Source organism: Eubalaena glacialis, chromosome 7 (assembly GCF_028564815.1).
Source record: "Eubalaena glacialis isolate mEubGla1 chromosome 7, mEubGla1.1.hap2.+ XY, whole genome shotgun sequence".
NCBI lineage: Eukaryota > Metazoa > Chordata > Mammalia > Artiodactyla > Balaenidae > Eubalaena > Eubalaena glacialis.
The window spans coordinates 98786789-98800482 of record NC_083722.1 but is presented as its reverse complement, the minus strand read 5'-3'; positions in this window follow the sequence as shown (position 1 = coordinate 98800482).

The window sequence follows — 13694 nt, the reverse complement described above, 5'->3', positions numbered from 1 at the left end:
GTTTTATGTGGACAAAAATTTTCAACTCATTTGAGCAAATACCAAGGAACTCAATTGTGCAGCATTTTTAAAGAAATTTAACTGTGGACAATTTTAGATGAGACTTGTTTTCTCTAGTTTATTATGAATGCCAATGTTCTCTATATTATTATATCATGCCCTCGTACTTTTTTGTGTTACTTGCTTTGGCATTTGATATTCAACTACAATAAAGGGGGTTTATTTATTTTATGGTAAGAGAGAGGCATTTTTCACCTAAAAAAAAAAACTTCATACATAAATTGTAATTATTTTAATTCACCTTTGATTTCAGGAAACTAGACTGAGGATCCCTAAGAAAGAAACCCCTGACTTTCATTAGTTTCCTACAGGAGATTGTAGAATACTTTTCTTTAGACATGTTTTTCTAAGTATATTCTCCTAAGGGCTAAGCAATAGCCTTAGAATGCCTGGTTTTGGTCTGAATCTTGTAGAAAACAGCTACAACATTTCACAATACGCCCATTTCACAACAGGTTTATGAAACATATAGGAGTTAAATAAAGCCTTTATGTTCTACACAAGTATCAAAGAGAATTCTGAGTGACCTTTAATTTTATACTCTACTAATATAACCGAGAAATAGTTTGAACTTCTGAATCAGTCAAGGTCCAGTTTATCACAGGGCATTTCTTTAGTTGATAGGATGGATTAGACTAATGAATTATGAGGTTGTTACACGGGGGTATTGCTTTGGAGTCATTCCTTTCCTCGAGGGTCGACACCACTATGGAAGATAGAGCCTGACCAGGGAGGTACTGGCTTAATGCTATGAATCCATTGTTACCATGGTCTATTTTATACTGCCAGAATCTACTGACAGAGAGTGTAAGGTGATAAGAAACTCATTATAGGACTTCTTTAGATACGGCCAAGTGAATGACATGGAGTAAGGAGATATGGTAAAAATCTGTCATTGCCTCTAGGTGGAAACATAGCTCCTTATTGAAGAAAAAGTGACATTTTTTTCAAGTAACAATTATCTGCACAGCTATGTGTCTTAATGACTAAATCTAGTATAAAAATGGCATACAGATCCATCAGGGAGTATATGCATAGTTAATTATGTCTGAAATAATAAAAGTATGATTTCCACAGGATAAGGTAAACAGCCAATTAAAATAAGATATGATATATACTTTCTCTATTCATTTGTCAAAGCATAAAACATTTTAACATTGCCTAAATAATTTACTTGTGTTAAAATAAAGGGAAATGCTTAAAACATTAATAGGGTACTTTACAATCTTGAGTCAATAAGTTGTTATATGATGGTTATGTAAATAATTCAAGACTCCATTCAGCACAAAGGGACTAAGGCATTTTTGCACAGTTCAAATACTTCACAGTTTTCTCATAGTTTTCTCCACTGGGCCAAGCTGTCTCCAATGGCTTCTCACAGATGAAGCCTGGAGAGATTTTGGTGCTAGTATTCTGCTCTCTTTCCATGGGAATATTATTATTTGTGATTGTTTCATTTTTATTGATTGTTGTTCTGATCCGAGCACTACTAGCTGCTATGAAAGGGGACAAATAAGTGTGGTCATACTTAGCTTCTTGAGGAAAAATAAAAGAGATAAGCAAAAAACAAACAAAAATAAATAACAATAACTCATACATATATCAGATAACAATTATTTTAGCATTAGAATCTCAATTAGAGTTCATAATTTAGTATGCATGAGAAATCCAATGTTTTCAGAATAGTTTGACTGAAGATAATACATAAACTAGATTATGCACCCAGAATGTATAATACAAATAAGAGATCAGGAAGTCAAAGGATTACAAAACACTTTTAGTAGGATTCACTTGAAATGCAAACGTGGATAAGATTTGAAGAGGTGAAGGGAAGAGGGCACAGAGAGCCATTACGGGAGGGAGTGTGTGGAGTAGTCCAAGAGAAGCCCAATCAGAAAGGAAAGTTTGGAATTCTGCTCTCTGAAAGGAATGGTTCAGGCAAATATCCCTGCTTTTGACTAGCTTATATGGAAAACAACAAAGTGGACATGACTCTCCATAGAGATGACATGTTCTCAATGTTTTACCTTACGGAACACTCCGATTCCCTATCCTTAATGGTCTCATCCCAAATGAATCTTTCCAAGGTTTTAATTCTCTGACTTGTTTGGCCTATGGGTCTTAACAGATGTGCATATGCTTAAATGAAATAAATGCTAAAATAAAAGAAGTGATTGAATTATATAACAATGGCGTGAATATATATATATCAGAATTTGTCATTTTATTTTGACACATCCATTTATAGGGAGTAAACTAGGAATCACTATGTTATATAGAATCACTGTGTGTGTTCCTTGATGGCACTAAGAAAATAAAGGAAACAAAGTAAAAAAAAAAAAAAAAAAAAAAATCAGTGTTGTATTTGGCTTAGCAGTGCACCCAAACTCTTAGCAGCCCGGGACTCTGATACATACTTGGCATGTATCCTTACTCCAAGATGTTCATCAGCATTCTTTGAACAGTTCATAATAGCTATTTGGTCACACCAGAAAAAAAAAGAAGGACTCCACTAACCCATTTTTCATCACTAATGGATTATATAATGGGGTTCAGTTGCATTCAATGTATTCTACCTAAGTGTGCTCGAAAATGCAGCCAGAGAATTAAAAGATGTTGCTACCGTTCATCTGGGAAACCCTTCTCCATCAACAGACTGCAAGCATTATCAGAATTTCTGGAGACAGATCATTCATCATTTTTTTCCACCTGACCTAAAAATACAGAGTGTAATCACTGTCCACGTAAAACTACAGATAAGCACATGGGATCCCAGAGTGAACACACAAACACACACTCTTCCCATCACATTCCTGTTGGGACATGATGGTCGATAGATGGTTACTTAATTCGACATACATCCCTGTTCTTAGCTATAATGAGCACCACACAAAGAATTGGCTGATTTTTAAAAACATAAGCACAGTAAAATACATCTATAACTGAAAATTTATAGTGCAGGTTTTAATCCTCCTTTTTTAAAAGGGCATTTAAATATTGCAGGGTACCAGAAAAAGAATTACCAAACTGATTGCTATATATTATCACTATACCCTTTCAAAGTGTATAACGAACCGTAATTCAGCAAAGAGTTCATTGTTTAGATATATTCACGGTGATTATTAGTTTTGGGGGGTTTTTTGGTCATTTTGTCTTTAACCTGACAAACAAAAGATGATATTACAAAGGCGATTTCGTTTGGTTTTTTTGTTTGTTTAGATATCAGGTAAATGATCATTTACTAGATTATCCTAAAGCTTACATATTGATTCAAGAACTCTAGCAAATCTGTAATGTATCTTTACACTGACAACTTCAAAGTAAGTAGTAAACCCTCCCAGAACCATGATTATTATAGCTCTTCTAAATTTGAATAGCTGTATTTCCTTGCTTTCATAAATGTGTTTGTGTCCATATTAGAAATGATGTTTGAATGAACTATTTTACAGTTACTGTATGTTTTGAAATATGAAATGTCTAAAAATGTCATTAAAATACTCAAAACATGTCCCTGAAAGGTGAGTTTGAGGTATAATACCCACCTAAAGCTTAGAATTTTCTACTGATTTCGCTCTTCTGAGCACCCTAACTTTATTTTCAATATACAGTGTCTGGTATTTTCTCAGCACCAAAGAGAAGATGCCTCAAATTAACATTGTTGCAATTGGGGACACAACTGATTCGGAAAGTAGTTTTTTTCTACTTCTTATATCTTTCCAGGTGCACAATATTAAAACAACATCCGATTAAAAAGCTTTATAACATCATAATAGGTAAACAATCTCAAAGTCAAGCGTTTCAGCTAATAAATCTGCAGAGCCGTTAAATCTATGCTCTTTACTAGCCTTTCAGTTTATACCCTACCAACATAAAACTTATTCAAATAAGGAAAGCAATTTTAGCCTTCCTAAAAACACTAGATGCACACCTATTTGGACTAGGACGAAAATTGAGGTTTTACTTTTTCTGGGTGCTCCACAGCATGAACCTGCGTAAGGATGTGGGGGTAGATGAGGGTGGCGCAGCAGAGGGCTGGGGATATCAAGAGTTGTGCCATATAATAGAGACAGCTGTGTCCTCGTACATGGTAGCCACCATCCACAGGTGGCTAAATTAAACAACTTACATTTGTCACAACTACTTAACTGCTATTGTAGAGTGAAAATATCCATAGTTAATATATAAATGAATGAGTGTAGTAGCTGTGTTCAAAAAAAAAAAAAAAAAAACTTTATTTACAAAAACAGGCAGTGGGATATATTTGGTCCATGGTCTGTAGTTTGCCAACTTCTGATGTTTGGTTTTCCACTGTGTGACTATCCCATGTCTATTCCTCTTCCTGTTGATGGGCACTTGAATACTTTCCATTTTGGGTTATTATTAGTGCTATGTGAACATTTAGTTCACATTTTTCATGAATATTTGTAATTCCCTTCTTGATTTTCTTCTATCTGGCATGCTTCCCCCTGTTCAGGCATTTATCCTTGAGCGCAGATTTTAAATCTCACCCCCTGTTATGAGTTGGATTGTGTCACACAACAGGAGCTTGAAGTCCTAACCACCAGTAGCTGTGAGTGTGACCTTATTTGAAAATTGGGTCTTTGCTGATTGTCAAGTTAAAATCAGGGCACTAGGGCACATCCTAATACAATATGACTGCGTCCTAATAAAAAAGGGGAAATTTGAACACTCACATAAGCATAGATGGAAGACAATGTGAAGATAGGGAGAACACCATCTAGAAGACAAGTAATGGGTAAGGCTCCCAGAAGCTAGAACAGAAGGCATGGGACAGATTCTCTACCATAGTCCTCAGAAGAAACCAACACTTCTGACACCTTGATTTTGGACTTCTAGGCTCCATGGCTGTGAGACAATAAATTCCTGTTGTTTAAGCCATTCAGTTTGTGCTACTTTGTCATACAGCTCTAGAAAACTAATATACTCCCTTGGAGAGGTCTTCCTTTATCACATGTATCTACAATTACCACTCTCCCCATTTCTATCACTTGGCCTTGCTTATTTTACTCAATACTCATTTCTTTTGTTTGATTTCGATTTTCCCTGCTAGAATTAAATTCTATGAGAGTAAAGTGTTCATCTGACTCTTGCTCCACTCAGTTTCCCTTACCTGGCAAACTGTAGATGATCAATAACTATTTTTGAGATAAATAAATGTGCAATGTGTCTAGTGCTGCAACTTTTTTTTTTTTTAATTTTATTTATTTATTTATTTACTTATTTATGGCTGTGTTGGGTCTTCGTTTCTGTGCGAGGGCTTTCTCCAGTTGTGGCACGTGTGGGCCACTCTTCATCGCGGTGCGCGGGCCTCTCTTGTTGCGGAGCACAGGCTCCAGACGCGCAGGCTCAGCAGTTGTGGCTCACGGGCCCAGTTGCTCCGCGGCATGTGGGATCCTCCCAGGCCAGGGCTCGAACCCGTGTCCCCTGCATTGGCAGGCAGATTCTCAACCACTGTGCCACCTGGGAAGCCCTAGTGCTGCAACTTTTATCTGGCATTTGGGAATTGGACGTAATTGGAGTAGTCAGATCCACAAACACAGGCCAGCTAATTGTGAAAGAATTAAGAGACTCAGAAGACCCAGAATGAATGACATCTTTATGAGCAGGTAAAAAAGAATTTTAAGGAGTGAAAAATGGAAGTTAGTCTCTGAAATTAGTATTTTTTGAACACCTACTATGAACCAATTACTACACTAGGCATTTTCATGTTGTACTGTTCTGCTATCTCCTAGTTTATTTAATTTCTGTAAGCCTGTTTCTTCATCTAAACCATGAGAAAAGTAGTGTTACCTCTTCTATTTACTCCTATCATTGAATGGAGTAAATAAGAAAATGCCTACAATTCACTCTGCATACTGCCCCCCACCCCAGTACAGCAAGTGTGCACTCAATGTGGACTTCTAAAATTCACAATGCATTTAATAGCAGAGGAAATAAACATTGACAGCTTTCGCTCAAGAATCCACAGCTTGTAAGTAGCAGAAGCAAGTTCTGAACTCCGGGTTTTTTTGGCCTAAACGATCATCTTGCATTCCTTTTTATATACTCTTTCTGGACATTTTATAGCTATTGGTTTGATTAATATTCTTTCTGCAAGGGTAAAAGCCTTTTTTTCTTTGTTTTTTAAAAGACAGCAAAATTGGCTGCTTTGAAAGGTCGCCTCCGTTATTTTGAGATGTGGCCAGTGCTCACAATGGGAGGTCTTGAGACTCACGTCTGGGACACAAATTGCAGACCTGAACACTTGAAATAACCATAGTTTATGAGCAACGCCAGGCCAATTCACACCTAATTCAGTGATGACATCACAAAGGTCTTTCTTACTCTATGATTTCACACATGCAGAACCACTTTATTTGGAGAGATTGAAAAATGTTTGCTCTAATCATGGGAATTTGGAAATCTGAAATCTTAATAGAGAGACTGAACATGATTTTCAGCATTGCCAGCAATGATCCAGTCCACAGAATAACTTTTTCAGTGTGGTGGGTGCCAGTCAGCACAGGCAAATCACGACCATCATGAATGACTCTGCAGCCTTCAGATACGAACACGTCCTAACATGACAATCTGGTTGGTTTGTTGTAAAAGACATTTTTTATCTTTTGCCTCTAATATAATACTTACATTTCTCTGGCTATAAAACAAACAAATATGCTTCAGGTTTGTAGAAAGTCAACATTTTTTCCATCAATTTAAATACTTGCCAAATTTGAATTACAAGGAAAACAAAGTTTTAATTTTAAAATATTGACAGTCAGTACTCTGTCACTATATTGAGGAATGTAAATGTTCATGTAAACATACATCTGCACATAAAACACTGATATGAATTTGGTTCATTTAATGTGATTTTTGCTTTTGGGGGAGGAATGTATTTTGACAAATTTCTATTCATAAACTCAAACCTTCTATCATTTAAGGACATGCATGGTGAGAAAGGATGTTCAGAGTCATCTACTGGGAGTAGTTAATGGTCTCTAGTTTCTGTCAGGACAGGCAGCTGGAATAACAATTTTATGAATGTGTACCAATGTCCGTCAGACCATGAATCTAAAATCAGAGGGCATTTGCCACATAATATAGGTAATGCTAAGAGAAATCACAGCATCCTCAAGGGCAAGGCCATTCCTGACATCTACTTGAACTCCTAACCTCATGCTCTTTTGAGATTTTTAACCCTAAATAGTGATCCAGTTTTTCCTTTTCACTCTCAACCTGTAGTTGACAAAAAATTACAGAGGATTTAGCTTTACAATATTTCAATGCATTAAGCAGAAATAAAATTATTTCACATTATGAATATGAACTTCATCCTACCAAAAAAACATATATATATATATATATACACACACACACACACACACACACACACACACACACATATAAAGAACAATGTGCATGGGACAACTGTGTGAAAAATATGCAACTAAATATCACAACTGAATGCCCAGCCCTTCATAGAACCAAACTACATAATGTCTTCGTGGTTTAACTTTTGAGCTGCTCTTGGCTGTCTGATTCAGTATTCCCTATTCAGGGACATGTCTGCCTCCTTTGGGACATTTTCTGCCTGCGATGACAAGGATGCTGTTCCAAAATGAAATTTGGAACCCAAATTTAAATTGAATCTCACCCTCCAGAGTAAACAGTAGATGGAAGCTGCCTCTTAAATCATCAACTTTTAATTAAATCCTTTGCAGCTGTAAGATCCCCATACTCAACAAGGTGATAAATGCACTGTATTTTAATTTAGTTGTTTTTCATACTAAACTCACTGCATTAAAAGAGTGTATGATATTCACCAAGTTACCAAGAATGGTTTCACTATGACTTCTTGATCACAGCATAGTGAAATGTTTAAAAACACCGCAGTCAGCAACTTGAAGTCAAATCTTGGCTCCAGGGCCTGCTAACTCTATGACCTTGGCCAAGTCAAATGATCTCTTAGCCTCAGTTTCTAAGCCAGATTGAAACACTGGCTCTGTTCTCCCCTGACCTCTCCCTGTATTCATACCATTACCATGACCTAATTGTGGATGGAGCATATTACTCATGCTTTTGACTTGGAGCTTGACCATGGGAGTTGTTTTAGCCAAAGAACTGTGGAAGGAGGGCAATGTGCCATTTCTGGACCTAGGTCTCGAGAAGCCTTGTGTTTTTTTGCTTGCTCTCCTGCATTTTATCATCCCCAAGAGAAAGTCTTATCCTGGGTAGCTGCTTCTCTTTGACCCTGAATCCCATGATCAATATATGTGAAGTTGAGCTCTTCCTACCCAATCTACCCTAGATGAGCTATCTTAGTGGACTTCCATGTACCTGAGAAATAAATGCCTATTTTACGCCATTAAGATATTGTGATTACTTATTACACATCATTATTGCCGTAAGAGTGAACTGATATAATTTTCTTATAGGTGAAATGAGAATAAAGATTGCCTCTTAGGGCTTCCCTGGTGGCGCAGTGGTTGAGAGTCTGCCTGCCAATGCAGGGGACACGGATTCGAGCCCTGGTCTGGGAGGATCCCACATGCCGCGGAGCAACTGGGCCCGTGAGCCACAGCTGCTGAGCCTGCGCGTCTGGAGCCTGTGCTCCGCAACAAGAGAGGCCGCGATAGTGAGAGGCCCGTGCACCGCGATGAAGAGTGGCCCACACGTGCCACAACTAGAGAAAGCCCTCGCACAGAAACGAAGACCCAACACAGCCATAAATAAATAAATAAATAAATAATTTTTTAAAAAAAGACTGCCTCTTAATCATAGAGTTGTTGAAAAAACTAAATGGAACATTTATTCATTTAAGGGATATTAAATGCTTGCTATCCAAGGAGACCCTTTGCTACAAGCTTGGGAGATCAGAGAGGTAAGGTTCCTGCCCTCAAGAAGATCACATTCTAGATGTACCGTGTATATTTGAATGTTCATAATGTGGTACAACATGGATTCATAAAATGGTAAGCATAGCAATGAATACTAAGACAATAACTAACAGTATGTAAAAAATGTGCTACTAATTAATGTTAGTAATTTTATTCCATGTTGATGTAATGGAGAATGACAAGCTTAAAAGGGAAACCATAGTATAGGATGAAAATAGAATACCCAACAGCTACATTTTGGGATTAAAAAATTCCAATAAGCACTTGTTCAGAGATGGATAGTAAGGGAAGAAAACTGCAACAAGGCAAAACATATGTCTTGAACTTAGCAATTTTACTCTACAGGTTTTTGAAAACTGAGAGGCTTAAAGAGGAAGTAATTTTAATTTATGGACATCACATAGTATGATACTTAATTTTATGTGTCAGCTTGCCTGGCCATGGGGTGCCCAGATATTTGGTTAAACATTATTCTGGGTGTGTGGGTGAGGGTGTTTCTAGATAAGATTAACATTTGAATCACCAGGCTGAGTAAAGCAGATTGACCTCCCCATTATGGGTGGGCATTATCCAATCTGTTGAAGGCCTGAATAGAACAAAAAGGTGGAGTAAGGAAGAATTCATTCTCTCTGCCTGGTTATTTTCAAGCTTGTGACACTGATCTTCTCCTGCCTTTGGACTTGGACTTGGACTAGAACTTACACCATTGGCACTCCTGGGTCTCCAGCTTGCCAATTGCAGATAGTAGAACTTCTCAGCCTCCATAAATGTGTGAGCCAATTCGTTTCCTTCAATCCTTATTTCCTTATAATTTCCTTATAATAAATCTCTCTCTTTATCCATCTAGCTAGTTAGCTAGCTACACACACGTAAAGTATACACACACACACACACACACACACACATTCTATTGGTTTTGTTCCTCTGGAAAACCCAAACTAAGACACTAAGGCACCTAGAAACTGCTCCTTTCTTTTTGACATTCTGTCAAACCACACCTAAATATTGCAAATCTATAAACACATATTCCAAAACATAGCAAAACGATCACAAAAGAGATCTCATTGGAAAGGGATGTCAAAGATTTCCTTTGCTACTATTTTTAATCCTTATCATAGAACATGCATGCAAAATGATAACTTACTTCTGTAATGGTGGAATAATAATTTTGAAGTGACACTAGAAAGTCATTGAATGTTAGAGTTGAAAGGAAAATCAGAGAATTATTCATCCATCATTTTACATGAGAATATTTCCCCCAGGGAGGAAACCCAAATTTCCCAAGGTCATAGATACTGACAAAATTGAGATAATTGGTAATAGTAACACATATCATTTATTGAGTACTTAGTATGTATCTCCCACCGTGCTTTACATCCATTATTGCATTTGATAATCACTGAACAAGCATGTGAGTTGGGCATTATGATTACTCCTCGTTTTTCAAATGAGGAGATAGTTTAGAAATGTTAAGAAATATGAAGTGGGGCCCACAGACATGTGGTCAAATCAGGCTTAAAATCAAGCCATTTGACTTTAGAGCAGTGCTTCTCAAACTTTAACACACACACAACTCACTTGAAGATTTTGTTAAAACACCTGGCCCTTGCCTCAGAAAGTCTGATATAATTGGTATGGGGTAGCCCTCTAGTGTCAGAGAGTCTCTTCCAAGGGATTCTAAATGTGCAGGCCTGGTTACAACCCCTACTTTGAGCATGTATGGCTAAGTTCCTTTTATGTATCCCTTATCCTTTAGAAAAAGCAATGAGAATTAGGCCATGACCCAAATTATAAAGTACATAGTCTCCTTGTCTGTAATATGGGATTTGATTTTTAGTAAGCAGGAAAAACTGGAAAAGAGGAGTGATATTTGGTGGTGGGAGGGAAGGTGTCCTTAAAAAGATGTTACAATTAGGATAGAATGGGAAGCTCACTTGGGAAAATGAATGCCAACATGGCAATGTTACAAACCAAAGTAATACCAGTAACACTAACACAATGTTCCAATTGTTTTACACTAAATTGTAATATTTCTCTTACTACAGTGGAAATTGGCTTAATCTTCCCAATTAATTTCCTCTTTGTGATAGAATTAAACATTCAAAACCTTTGCCATATGGATTTCCAGCACCTCCCACCAGAGTAGGCAAAGAATATCTCCTGCCTACTAATGTTGGCTTGGTATGTGATTTTCTTTAGCTGATGAACTTTAGTGAATATGCTGATGCTGCCAAGGCTTTAAGAGAACTTGCAGGGTTCAGACTGGCCTTTTGTGCTTCTGCCATCAATTCTGAGATTTTGTGTGATACTGGCACCAGAATGAGAGACACATGGAACAGACCTGAATCCAATCCCTAACCTGTCCCATACAAGTCCAGCAGAGTCACAGCTGATCCACAAGCTGTGAAGGAGAAATACATGCTTACCCGTGTAAGCCACTATGTGCTGAAGGTTTTTGTTGTTGTTGTTGTTATTCAGTATTTAAAAAAAAAAGACTTGACTAATACAATTATATTTAAACAAAAAAATTCTGCATGACCTGTTGATTACTCTTCACTGACCAGCATCTGAAATGCTCCATACCTTCCTAATGTTTCTGGAATTCCTGAATGAATTCCAGGGTAAGACAGCTATCTTACTATGAAAGTAAAAAGAGGACTCTAGGGTATGGGCATGTGACCAGGCTCAGCATTCAGCCACACCCATTTAGTTATTTATATCTCATAATGAAACAAAAGAGATTGTGGCAAATTCCTTTTCTAGGGGAGAGCAGAGGAGAGATGTAAGTGGTGGCATTACATTCTAGTGATGGAAGTGGTACAAGCTGTGAGTACCATATTCACGATGTAACATGATGTCTGCACTGGGCAGCTTCTGGGGCTCTACCTTGGCTGGCCTCGGGCTGCCTCTCCTTCCATTTTCTCCTGCTTGTTTTTCATGCCTCATTTTGAATCTTTCTAGCTCTCCTCTAAGCTGATGAGGGTCTTCCAATAAATATGTTTTTTCCTTAAATCTACCAGGGCGATGTTTCTCATCTCCAACTAAAACGTCTTCATGTCCCATTTGCCTTTGTGCATTTAATTCTTAAGTATTTAGCTGGTACCTGCTATATATCAGGGACTGTACTAGACTCTAGAGATAAAAAGAAGAGTGAGGTCCCATTGCTCTCAAAGGATATATATGTCTACCTACAGTGGATTCTTGTTATTTACTGTAGTTATGGTCTAGAAAATCACTGAAAACCATGCATTAGTGAATACTGAACCCTGCTCTTAGAGGAAATACAGGGTTAGGTTTTTAAAAGCCTGTGGCCACAACATTTTCATCAGATGATCAGCACATAATCTTGTTTTACGTGTGTGTGATTAAACACACCTTATTAAATCTTACTTAATAAATATTGTTTATTCATTAACGTTTAACTCTGGCCAACAGCACTATAACTCATGCCTGAACAAAGCTTATGTAACTCCTATGCTTTCCCTGTAAGACACAGCACAGCCTTCTTCTGCTTGGGAGTACTAGCCAGCACTTCAGGCCTACACTTAGGGGCCATTTTAAACAATAAAATCCCCAAGAAAAAAATCACAATAATGTGAAAAGAGAGCAGTAAATATAGTCTGAAAGGGATACTTGTTTACAGTATGAGACCTGAAACAAGAAAGTAGACTATCTCCTTTTCTACCTCAGCTGGGAACATGCATGTTGGGTGACTCAAAAATTTCTCCCCATGGGCTTCCTTGGTGGCACAGTGGTTGAGAATCTGCCTGCCAATGCAGGGGACATGGGTTCGAGCCCTGGTCTGGGAAGATCCCACATGCCGCGGAGCAACTGGGCCCGTAAGCCACCACTACTGAGCCTGCGCGTCTGGAGCCTGTGCTCCGCAACAAGAGAGGCCGCGATAGTGAGAGGCCCGCGCACCGCGATGAAGAGTGGCCCCCGCTCGCCGCAACTAAAGAAAGCCCTCGCACAGAAATGAAGACCCAACACAGCCATAAATAAATAAATTAATTAATTTTAAAAAAAAATTTCTCCCCTCTGTGCATGTCTGCTAATGACCAGGAAAGCACAGTGAGTATATCGATTTAGGGGTGAAAATAAATTTTAGCATATAGGTGAATTCACAAATATAGACTCCGTGAATAATGAGGATTAACTATATACATATAGATTAGAGACAGAGTTAGAGATAGAGGTATGCAGATATGTTTGTATATAAATAAATTTCTATGTGTGTTATGTTCTTAGGAGAGAAATACAAGATGTAAGGTGTGTGAGAAGTGGACAGGGAATGCAAGGACAGTAAAGGGAGGAAAGCACTGTGCTTGGTGATCAGAATAAGGATGACAAGATAACACGTCATATTTGAGGTGCCCTTTGGAGATGAACAAGAGGTAGGCTTTTTAGTTAAAGGAAAAGCCTACACAATGTCCCACACACAACTTTGCATCACAAACTTTTCTGGAAATAACAGACTGCGAATTAGGAAAAAGGGAATTTGAGGGAGTGGGAAAGAAAAATTGAGTTCTGAGAATAAGTTTATATCACACTGATGTGTCTAGTTTATAGAGTAGGACATGCTCAGATTTGAGCTTTGCAAAGATAACCTCCATGATAATGTAGTGGTTGGACTGACAAGGAATGAGGCTGGGGATGGGAATTCCAGACAGGAGTGACTCATAAAAAGCAGGTTAATGGCATGATGCTGAACTGAGACTGGGAGAACAGCAGTAG